The sequence below is a fragment of the Andrena cerasifolii genome, chromosome 7 (assembly GCF_050908995.1).
Source record: "Andrena cerasifolii isolate SP2316 chromosome 7, iyAndCera1_principal, whole genome shotgun sequence".
Taxonomy (NCBI): Eukaryota; Metazoa; Arthropoda; class Insecta; order Hymenoptera; family Andrenidae; genus Andrena; species Andrena cerasifolii.
The window spans coordinates 2471404-2483868 of record NC_135124.1 but is presented as its reverse complement, the minus strand read 5'-3'; the positions used below and the strand labels follow the sequence as shown (position 1 = coordinate 2483868).

Below are 12465 nucleotides of genomic sequence, written 5' to 3'. Positions count from 1 at the left end.
CAATAAGATGTTGTTTTTTTTGTTTAATGATAAAGTACACGCAGTGTCCCATGTAATTGCAAAATCGTTTTTAAATAAATCGACTTCTATAACTGCAAATTCTCAATCGCGTTTCCGCCGTACCTTAAATGTCCAGGTATTGGGACATTTACCATAATTTCCTAATTCAAGCCGATTTAGGTTTTTTGCAACATTTTCTGCGCTGCCTAACGAAATCACCAGTTCTTTTTAATGCGAACTTTTGAAATGTTTTAATTGCTCGTGGTAGAACTTTTTAGTTATTATTTATTTGTGACGCTAGTATTTGTAATAGATTAACTTCTCTTCTAAACTCATTTTCTTCAGAGAAATGCTAGTGTAGATATTTTTCAGCTCACGATGAAGAGTTGAGCTCCAAAATTTTCTCAGAAGGTTTACAATCTCCAATGTCCATATTTGTAAGTCTTTCGAGAGATCGTCGTTAACTCTTGCTTTTGAATCAGTTCCTGAACAGTTACTAGGTATGTATACTCCGTGTCATTTAAGAAGGAACCCGTTTCGCGCATGCAGAATGAGCTCATTGGCTCCGAAATAGCGTTGGTGGGGGTACAGCCAATAGTGGCTTCTCCCGGCACCAATGAGCGGCAACCTGCGCAGAACCGGTCCTAAACTCGTCGGTCGGCAGGTTCCTTCTTAAATGACAGGGAGTATAGTAGGTACACGATAATACTGGAGTTGGCAAATTGTTGCATTTTGCTTGATCTTGTAGATCCCCCTTCGAGATGATATTTCGAAGCAACTTAACCAGTTTACGAAACAGAATTTTTTGTTTCACACTCTAGTACTAACAAGTAGTTGCTGGATACCGATGAAGTACAAAATACATGCGTATGTCAAATTCCATTTGACGACATGTAAGGTAAACGGCCCAGTGGTGGAACAGTTAAGGAAGCAGTTGAGATAACTGCAATTTCTTTTATATTTAAACAGTAAAAAAATAATAACTGAATATAATTATTTGAAAGCGTACAATGTCTACTTTCAGATAAAGTAACAAGAATCTACATTTGTTAGAGAAAATTTTTTAAATTAATTAAAACATGAAACTGTTCACATGGCCCAGTAATTAAATGAAATTCATAGCTTGTCCCAGTCATTAATTATCAGTGTCCCAATTATTGAATATATATTTAATTTAACTATTTCTATCAGTTAATGAAAAGAAATCAATATGGTAATATTTAGGGGTAATGAAAACATTTGTTTATAATAAATTTGTGTTAAAATTTTTTATTATTTACCTGAATTAATTAACTTGGGTTTCTTTAGTTGTTTATAAAATTGTAGGGTATGCCAATATTATGACGAGTTTAAGATTAATTATCCTAATAATTTTTAAACAGTATTATATTTTTGTATAGTTATTATTAACGTAAATTATTATTATTATTATTATTATTATTATTATTATTATTATTATTATTATTATTATTATTATTCGTCTTTATTACTTGACACATCCAGAGAAGAAAATAATACATAAAGACAAGCGAAGTAAATGGCGAGGCTGCAGTACAATACTGTTAGAAGCCTAACCATAACTAAATAACTAACTAAATAACTAAAAACTAACTAACATTAAGAAACTAGAAAGTTATTGTGACGCATAATGTAACCTTATATATCGCCGAGCTTTACATTTAAAATCAGGAAACGAATTTAAACCTCGAAAACCATAAATATATATAGGATACAAAAAATACTTACTTTAGTACAATAAATGTTAATAATCTCAAAACTTCACTGAGTACTGGCGTCTCTACCAGTGTTTAAACACCATTAAACACGCGTTTAATAACTGGTCAGTGTCCCGTTTTCGTGCACTAGTGGATAAACGCATCAATTTCAATATTAAAAGCAAAAAGTTAATAAGAGGTCCAATTAATTTTCAATTCTTCAATATTTAATAATTCCAAAACAACTGTACTATTTCAAAAATTATAAAATAATAAGTAATTACAACCATAACAAAAATATTCTCCCGCTTACTTGAACCCATTAGGTAAGAAGCGAGATTGAAACTGTTGAAGCTTTACTGTACAATAATATTTTTGCATGACAAAACTATTCAGTTATGTAAGCTTATAATTGCATCTATACAATGCTAATAATTTTTTCAATTATATTTCGATCAATTTAAACGTTGCAAATCAGTAAAACTGTTATTATTAACAATACTCCTTTGCAATTTTTAATTATTGGGCCTTGCTTAAGCACTGGGCCAGTAAAGTGTTCAGCGAAGAACAATTCAAATTCGTTCAAACAATGGAATATAACTAAAGAAACCCAAATTAACTAATTCGGGTAAATAATAAAGAATTGTAACACAAATTTATTAAAAATAAAATGTTTTTATTACCCCAAAATATTACCATTCCACCTGGATCAATAAAACACTATCTACTCCACTGAAATGCATAAATACTTTAAGTCTTCTATACCTACTCCCAATTCACATACACAATTATTACACCAAAATGCATATTATCCTAGAAAATACCTAAAAAAAATATTTCCCAAACCATATTTTCCAATTTATTTCGTGCATCTGTTCCCTAAAGTGTATCCACTTCCATTTATTCACCATTGCTTGGTACGAAAGGAGGAAATGTCTGTTTAACGGCGCCGTACCTGCGTGGAAAATTTTAATGGGAATTGATCATGCGCAGGTGAACAGCTTTAACGACGCGACGGTGGATATTATACCGAGAGGCAACGAAACCGAATAATTTTTCCCCGATGTAGCTTTTTCACAACGCAGCGTGCGGATCTGCGATTCCGACGTGGCGACCCGCGGAGTATTTTATTTTTATTCGCGTGCTCCTCTGGTCATTGTGAAAAGCGGAGAGCGCGTCGATGAAAGGTGGAAAACGTTCGCTGTTAAATGGCAAGAACGAACGGCAGCGCAGAGAATCCACAGCTTATTCTTTTTTTTATTTGGCATTCAGAGGTGCGTCGTGATCTTTGTGTTTCTTGCCGCGTGGAATTATTTTCGTTCGGTCAGTCAATTTTCAATGGGGATAACGGGTACGGTACCGAAACCTCGACGAGTTTTGGTCGAATAAAAACTCTTATATGCCCGAAATATTCCGACCACTCTCTCCTTTCGTTCATCGCTGCACAAATGAAATCTGCTTTCCCTGAGCATTTATACTTGCTCCCTCTTTGACTTTATCTTCGCTTAAGGGACATTCTAACCCGCGAGTTTCATGACCGTTTTTCAGAATTTTTTATGGGCAATGAAAGTAAGTGTGCTACACAAAGTTTTTTCTAAAATCTTAATTGTCCTTTCAACTATATTTACAAATTTTTTCACGGCAAAAAAATGGTTATGAAACTCGCGCGCTTAAATAGAATATCCCCTTAAGGGGATCTTAGGGGGTCTAGAACTCAGAAAAACAGGTGATCTTTAGGAATTAATTAACGGAAAACTACTATATATAATTTAATGGGACGTTTTTCATTGTATTAAGGATGTCTTAAGTTATAGAAATATATTTTTTGTTTTATAATTAATTATTGCAGACGGCACTGGGGAGTCGTTAAAGTCAAGGCGTTAAAAAATTGATTCAAGTCGGTGGGACCTGTATCTCCAAAAGTTATTATCCGATTCGACTGAAACTTTTTTTTATATTGAAGAATATACTCCTGGCTAGAGAGGATACCAGAAAAAAATACAAAAAATTGAAAATTTATATTTTTCAAAGGCGTTGAAAGAATGAAAATATAGGGGAAAAGTGATTTCAAAGTTATTTTCTTAAAAAAAGTTATTTTGTAGTTTGTTCTGGTTTCCCCCTTGCCAGAAGTGTATTCTTCAAAATAAAAGAAATTTCAGTCGAATCGGATAATAACTTTTGGAGATATAGGTCCCACCGTCTTGAATCAATTATTTGACGCCTTGACTTTAACGACTCCCCAGTGCCGTCTACAATGATTAATTATAAAACAAAAAATATATTTCTAAAATTTAAGACATCCTTAATACAATGCAAAAAGTCCCATTAAATTATATACAGTAGTTTTCCTTTAATTAATTCCTAAACATCACCTGTTTTCTGGGGCTCTAGACCGGTCCCCTTAATGGGTGCATAAACCTGTTACTGTAACCCTTTTCCCGCCTAAATTCCAAATCTCTAATCCTATTCCCTTTGCAAACGCGCCAATAGACCTTTCATCCTATCCCACTTTCATTTGTTTCTAAATCTTGTTTCAATAACCCCATTGTTATTATTGTTACAAAGGCTTAATAGGAATTGACAGATACCCGAAACCGAGTTACTCTGCACTATGCACCTACTTATACGGAGTGTTCGGTAACTGCTGGAGGTTGGGGTTACACAACCGGAGTGCGGGTGATTCTGTATGAAAAAAGAAGGCAAACACATAGAATAATAGTTCTTTATACGAGGTCTGATTTTCAAAGAAATCGACTTTAAATATTCGCTGAGTGCGCGTGCACTTGACTATGTCTTGACTTAATGTGGGTACCTACTAGGGGGGAGCGGAAAATTTAAATTGGGGTTTTCAGTTGGCCTGGGTGCGGGACAGTTGTCTTTTGATTAACCCAAGACAACTGTAAAAAAAATTTGGAAAAATATTCAAGTCTGCAGGTTTCTTTTTTCCTAAAAATGATCACATAATCGTATAATTCTTTTTAGGAGAAAAAGGAACCTGGAGACATGAATATTTTTCCAAAGTTTTTTACAGTTGTGTTTGGTTAATCAAAAGACAATTATACCGCACCCAAGCCAACTGAAAATTCAAATTTAAATTTTCCGCTCCGCCCTAAAACCTAGTCAGGCGACCGAAAAGAGGCGAATGTTTGGGAATTTTTTCTGAAAAAGCGGAAGCATATATTGTTACAAAACTTTCTGCGCTTAAAAGAGCATCATTTAAAGAACATTTGGTAATTTTTTCGTAGAAAAATATTTCAGTTTATAATAAAGTAACAAGCGACATCCAAGAAGCATTTTTAAAAATTTGCTTTCGCGGTAAGCACTGCCATTCGTAACCAGATTATCTAAAATCAAAAAGACAAAAAAGATTTCGTTAGTATATTAATGTATCTTCCGATTGACGGAGAGAATTTTCCGAAATATTAATTTAAAACAAAATGGCGGCTATTTAAATTTGAAATCCTGATTTTTTCGTGCAAAATCACTTTAAATAGCCGCCATTTTGTTTTAAATTAATATTTCGGAAAATCTCTCTGTCAACCTGAGGATACATTAATACACTAACGAAATATTTTTTGTTTTTTGATTTTAGATAATCTGGATCCGAATGGCAGTGCTCACCGCAAAACCAAATTTTTAAAAATGCTTCTTAGATATCGGTTGTTATTTTATTATAAACGTAAATATTTTTCTACGAAAAAATTACCAAATGTTCTTCAAATGTTGCTCTTTTAAGCGCAAAAAGTTTTGTATAAATATGCGCTTCCACTTCTTCAAAAAAAATTCACAAATATTCGCCTCTTTTCAGCCGCCTGACTATTTAGGTACAACCCCTTAAAGTACAACGCTCTTTTCATTTTGAAGATAGAACCGTCGCGTCGGAACTTTTAGCTTCGGTCTCCCTTACCTATCTGTATGAAATAGGCACTCTACCGCGCACCTACACTTCAGCTCATTCTTAACGTTCTAACTCTGAAAGGAAAAATCTCCCCAAGGTTAGGTGTATGACACTTGAGGGTGCATAAAATAAATTCCCGATACGGCGTTTTCAGTCAAAATCAACCTATGCTTTTGGGGGGGAATTGCAATTTTCACAATTTCGTGGGTTTAAGAAAACCAGAAAATTGCGTGAAAATTACATTCTTCAAAAATACATTACTCTCAAATTAGATCTTTTGGTTCAAGTCGGGTTTCGGTATTTTATTTAATCAAAAGTTGTAGCCTTATATAGATTTCGCAATATAAGAACATTGCCAATCTTCCTCTTTTGCCTCTGGCGACCGCGAACGTAAAACCTCGAATCGATCACTGGTTTATGGGACTAGGGTAACTCGGGGTAATATGCCACAGTTAACTTTGAAACGCGATATCTTACAAGCATAAGTAGATACAGGGAAATAGATAAAACCATATGAAAGAGTAACTAATTCTGTATATTGACTAATAAGTAGAGATATGTAACTTTTATAGTTCAAAGAGAAACGTACAAATACAAAAATCCTCGAAAGTGACATATTACCCAGGCGGTGGGTAAATATGCCAAAAGGTCACTGAGGTAATTTGCCACAAGCTAGAAAGTGTCAACTAATCACTGCAATTTTTGAGAATCAACAATATTTTAAACTATTCAACCTATTAGAAACTAGTAACAAATATTTCAACTCAATGAAACGTAAAATATATTTGGAAAAAGCTATTTCTAACAAACTAAACAGTCCCCAATTTTTACGCAGTCTTCATGGACCCACTTTTTGCAACAAGTAGTTTTTACCCAGTCACATTTAGGTCCTTTTTTATCGCAATAATATAGTTCACAAATTGCACAGTGGTTGCACATTTTCTGCATCAGTCGAATTGTCATAAAAAATATATACATTCTGAAAATTGTTGTATATTGTAGCACGAGCCTCCTTCACCATTCGAATGGCTTCCTTTAAACTTTCGTCTGACCAAGCAGCACGGTTTGAAGTTCGTACATACTTCTTAGGCATGGTTCTAATACGAAAAAACAACTCGATGGCATTAAATAGAAAGAGTTGTAAAAATATTAGTTTGTGGCATATTATACCGACAAACATGTCGCATATTACTCCACACGGTCATAAAAGGAAGGATGAAAATCTCTCCACAAAGTACATAGTGTTAACGGATGTGCGAGAGGTGGTAAAATTCGTTTGTTAGTCTACTTTGTCATAATCTATTGATTTGTTGTATAACTATTCACACAAATGTATAATCTGCATTCTAGTTAGTGTGAAATTATATCAAGTCGATAATTTTATAATTTGCCAGAATTTACTGAAAATGAAAGAAGGTAAAAGGCAAAATCTATTGTCGTCTCAGCAGTTAAACTAAATTGAAGGGAATTAGTGCAAATGGTAACGGCATCTGTGCATTATTTAAAAAAATATTGAGAAGTGGTATATTACCTGCGGTGGCAAATTACCTCGAGTGACCCTACAGTAATGTACAAAGGTTGAAATGAATCCGTTTCAAATAATTTCATAAAGATTTTTAATCGAGTTCATTGAACCGTAATCATCCCTACCACCTGCTTACTTTATTTTGTTCACGACTGTATGTGAGGATCCGTAGTTGAGTAAGAACTTACAAGAGCAGGGTGAGTCAAAGAGGTTCCCTGTAACACATATGGGACATTCCACGCGAAATCGGACACTTTTTGGAGTAACATTTCGGATGTGGCTGAAATTTGAATATGTTGTAGTCTTTAGGGATATATAAATGTTGGAGCGGGAATCAAGTAGAATACACAACACTTTACTATTTAAATTGAGATGTAATGTAATGTAATGATATTAATCGGAAAATATAAATTGCTGAACTTTCGGCGCACGTGTCTCTACCTCTCATTCTCTATTAACCAAGGACCACACGCAGTCCCCGTACATACACTCTCTCACCCACTTTCATTTCCCATTTTCACCCATGGATGTCTCATACTTCATTCCGCAGGCCCATTCACAATAAAGCAACCATGCTTACATTCACAATAAACATATCTCGAAGGATTTTTGAGAATTTTGAAAAATGTCGATTTTACAGCTGTTTCAAGGTAAGTGCTAACTTTTTTTCAATAAATTATAACTATGGAAGTAGTAAACGGATGAAGATGAGGTTTACGGCGATTTGTAGAAAAGAGATTGAAGTTTTAAGACAAAATTATTTCAATTTCGGAAACAAATTTTTTTAACCATTTTTGTTCAATTATTTTAAACAAATGCAGTTTTTTAACAACGGGCGCGATTTTAAAAATTTGGGAAAAAAACAGAATATAGTTCTATCCTTCCTCTTCGTGGTCTAATTGTCAAAAATATGGGCATTTTAAAATTGGCCTTCTAAAAATTGTCGAAAGTTGACGCTGCGTCGCCCAGCACTGCGGCCAAGCGGCTATACCCGATATTCTTATACAGTATTCTCGAAATTGGTAAGTATTTGAAAAAAACTGAAGGAGGAAAACTCTTACTGTTTTTTATATCCAACACAATACGGTATATCAATTTTTGGTGTTCGCAATATCAAATTTCAGCCACATCCGAAATGTTACTCCAAAAAGTGTCTGATTTCGCGTGGAATGTCCCACGTGTGTTTAGTGCTGGTGCATATTTTGTGAAAACAGTTAGTTTAACAATGTATAGGACTGCGAAGCAGTAATATGTATTAGCTACCGCAGGCAACAGATAGATTCGTAATGCAGATGTTACGACAACAACTACGCCCTTTGCTGTACATGATCTAAAATATCGGGTTTAATTTCAAGACGTCAGCGTCTATCAGAACCAGTTCAGCAAGAGACATTTCCTGAGATTATCATATGAAATAGTGTAGCGTGTCGATTGCCTGCGGAAAGTGGGCAGCTTCTGTCCACGAGACGTGGTCAATTGTCACGAAAGCTTCTAAGAAATCCAAGAAATCTCAGTCGTCCTCTATGTCACGATTTGTCACGTACCTACTGACTTCTGTGAAATTCATTTCCTTTGAGAATTTTTAGTCCACTTTAAGTAACATACCTAAAAAAAATTAATCATTTTAAGGGGATATGTACCCTGGTAATCCGGCCGGAAAATTAAAGAATCTTTATGAAGTTTTTACTCAGTGAATAACAAATATAATGGTGCAAAGCTTTTTACACGTAATATTCATCTACTTGAAGAGTGTGCGAAATATGTCAATTTTTTTATATTTTTTTAATTGCTTTTTTAATGAAAAAAAATTGCTCCAATTTGATGTCTGCCAAAAGTGACACCTTGGTGGCGGGTCAGGTTTCGGCTCATAGACTTATCGAAAACTATAACGCGACTATAATGTGGGAAGAAAGTATGAAATTTTCATTAAAAAAACTCAATCCTGCTCCCTGCGATAGCCAATGGTTTGTAGAGTAACCTCGAAAAGTTGCAGACCGATTGGTCGGGGTAGTTTTTTTTATTTCTAGCCCGCCAGTCGAAAAATAGTTATCCTGAGAAAAACTCGTTTAAAGTTTTCGAACTCATTTCACAGGTCTATAAATGTCGAAATACTGCGAACATTGCTCCCAAACTTTAACAGTATATTCTAACAACTAAATACTTTCTAAAAATGTAAAAAAATTGAGTGGTTTCGAACCCGGATTAGGTACCAGAGTATCCTCTTAAGGGGAGGTTCCGGTCTAGAGCCCCCCAAAATAGGTGATCTTTAGGAATTAATTAAAGGAAAACTACTACATATAATTTAATGGGACGGTTTGCATTGTATTAAGGATATCTTAAATTATAGAAATATATTTTTTGTTTTATAATTAATCATTGCAGACGGCACTGGGGAGTCGTTAAAGTCAAAGTGTCAAAAAATTGATCACAATCGGTGAGACCTGTATCCCCAAAACTTATACTTTGTTTAAGTTTGTTAGACTTTTTTTATTTTGAAGAATATATTTCTGGCTAGGGGGGAAACCAGAAAAAAATTTAAAAATGACATTTTTTAGAAAATAACAACACTTGAATTTTGAAATCAATTTTCCCCTATATTTTTCGTCCCTTCAACGCCATTGAAAATTATAAATTTTCACTATTCTGTGATTTTGTCTGGTTTACCCCCTAGCCAGAAGTATATTCTTCAAAATAAAAAAGGTTTCAGTCGAATCGGATAATAACTTTTTGAGATACAGGTCCCACCGATTTTGAGAACACTGTTTTGAGAAAATCGCGTTTAAAGTTTTACGCCAGCGCCAAGTGGTCGGTTGTTTTCCCATGCATTTGCCGCTATTCAAATGCCTAATAACTTCGGGAATTTTACGAATTTAAATAAATCCTTCTAAACACATATTCCTAAAAGGTTGAACATTCGAAAAATTAAATAAAAAAACAAATCGACTTTTAGACCGGAACCTCCCCTTAAGGGGTAACACCACTGTGACAGTCGGAAAAGTTCCCAAATCAATATTTCGAAAAATCCTTCGTTCCAATACTAGATAATATAATATAATAAGTAAATTCTTTTGAATTTTTTATTTTAGATGATCGACTTTCGAGCAACAGTGGTCACCGCAGAAGCCTTTGTTTTTAGAGAACCTTCGAGTGATGGACAATAACTTAGTTATTGATAAATATTTTTAAATAAAAAAATTACGGTGCACGGTACTAGATGCAACCCTTAACAGGAAAAAAGATTTTTTGAGAAACGTGTTATAGCTTTTGAGTAAAAAATTTCCAAAGACCACCCTTTTTTCGGCCTCCTGACTGAGCATGACCCCTTAAGAATGTACATTTTCAATATTTTATCTCGAATATTACTGGTCCAAGTTACGAGTTCTTTAGCACTGTGAATCACTCATACATATGTACCCTACAGGGATTCCCACGCAAGTATCGCCATGTACTTTCAAAATCTTCCTGGAACTTCACAAAAAATTATTTTAGACAAAAGTTGAATTACACTGAAGTGTGCATTAACCTCCGTAAACTAAAGCTTGTTAACCTGCATTTTTTCTGCTTTTTAAGTGTAACTTTAAATATTTTTTATTAGAACCGCATTGCAACAAGTCGTTGCGTAAGGTCGCGGTACCTTCCTTTGATGCGATGCGAATTCGTTCCTTTAAATCTTCTACGCTTTAAATTGGAGTGATTATGAATCTGAACGCTAATCTTTTTTTTCCTAGTGACGTATCAAAAGAAAATTTACATTGTTTCTGAAGCGAACACCTTGACATATCTGCCCAACTTCAGTTAACTTTTTATATTATTTGCATTCTTTTTTCTTTGTAATTTATGCAGAGTCGTTGGATTTGTCATTCCTTCTGACAAAAAATATTAAAAATACTAAATTTTAATTTAAGAAATAAAAAACCCTGGTTTACGGAAATTATGCACGCTTAAATATAGTTCAACTTTTGTCAAAAACAATTTGCTGTAAAATTTAAGCAAAAACGTGATTTCTAATAGAAAAAAAATAAGAAAAATATTGCGTACTAAATAAGAAATGATTAACCCTTTGATTTAACCCTCTGTCCAGAATGTCTCGATACACATTGCGTTTGTATTATAAAATATTCCTTTCACTCTGTTTATTTTTAAATATTTTTACTACATGAAAATCAATACACTTTTATTCATAAATTGCTTTCATTTTAATTTCGACCCACTGTACTACAATAATTCTAAAAACCACTAACTTCTGCAACGGGTTAATATTTATTTTACACTTCTAAAACGCTTTTCCCAAATCGTTACTGTATGAATACGAAGAACAACGGGCATGGCCAACAGTCGAAAATGATGCCTGGAACGTACGAAGGGTTAACAAGAAACAATCAAAGCAAGGAGAAAACAACAGTGGCCCATCACTCTCGATTGATCCGGCCGAATCACCGAGCTGGATTTCAAGGGGCCAATTCAACCGAGCCAGAAAACAGTCCGGCGACTCAAGAAAGAAAGCCTCTTGTGGGCGGTTCAACGACTATGCGTGAAGGCAACGGCGAAAGCGAAAGAGTTATGTGACTGATAGTGGCGTCAAGTATTGGCAATATCTATTCACGAGTATACTCATCAATTCAGTACCAACGTATCATTTTGTTAGGATCGAATAGTAGGGGAGTAGCTTGACTAATCTATACCGTTACACAAAGAGAGAGCCGATTTTTAAGTTCGCGCAAAAGTCAACCCCTATTGAACCGATCTCCCTGAAATTTTAACACGTTATTCCTGGATACTCTAGGTCGGACATAGGCTATGCAGCATGTCTAAAAGAAACGCGTTATTCGCCTTTAGAGGGCCGGGATTTTTTCATCGAAATTGTAAATTTTATTTACTTAAAATTTATGAATATATATCACCAAAATGGCCGGCAAAGTAACCAAATTTTTAGGTGGCCACTATGGTGGCCAGCCAGGCTCTGTGAAGATTAACATGGAACGAAGAAGCACCTGGTATGTGTTGCGCTGGAGGGAAAATAAATCTCCGAAAATTTCCGAAATAGTTTGAAGAAATTAAGGGGTTACGCCACACAGTGGTTCAGAGGCGGAAAAAAAGTCAAAAAATCATGTCAATTTCGTATTGCTTTTTTAGGTATGTTTTTTCATCGGTTATGTATATTGATCATTTCCTCTCACTTCGCCTCTAAAACCGATTACAAATGCGAAAAAACTCGCACTAAAGAAGTGTGGCCAAAATTTCTACGTATCACTAAGTGGACCTGCTTTTTTCCGGAGTAGTTTTATTACTCGTTTTTACATAGTGTAGAGCAGAAAGAAGTAGAATTC

General features: G+C 34.6%; 1 protein-coding gene across 1 annotated transcript in view; it reads right to left on the bottom strand.

Moving 5' to 3' along the window:
• Zfh1 (Zn finger homeodomain 1) overlaps nucleotides 1–12465 on the bottom strand; it is a 92743-nt gene that overhangs the window by 45051 nt on the left and 35227 nt on the right. The gene's annotated exons all lie outside the window — the stretch shown is intronic.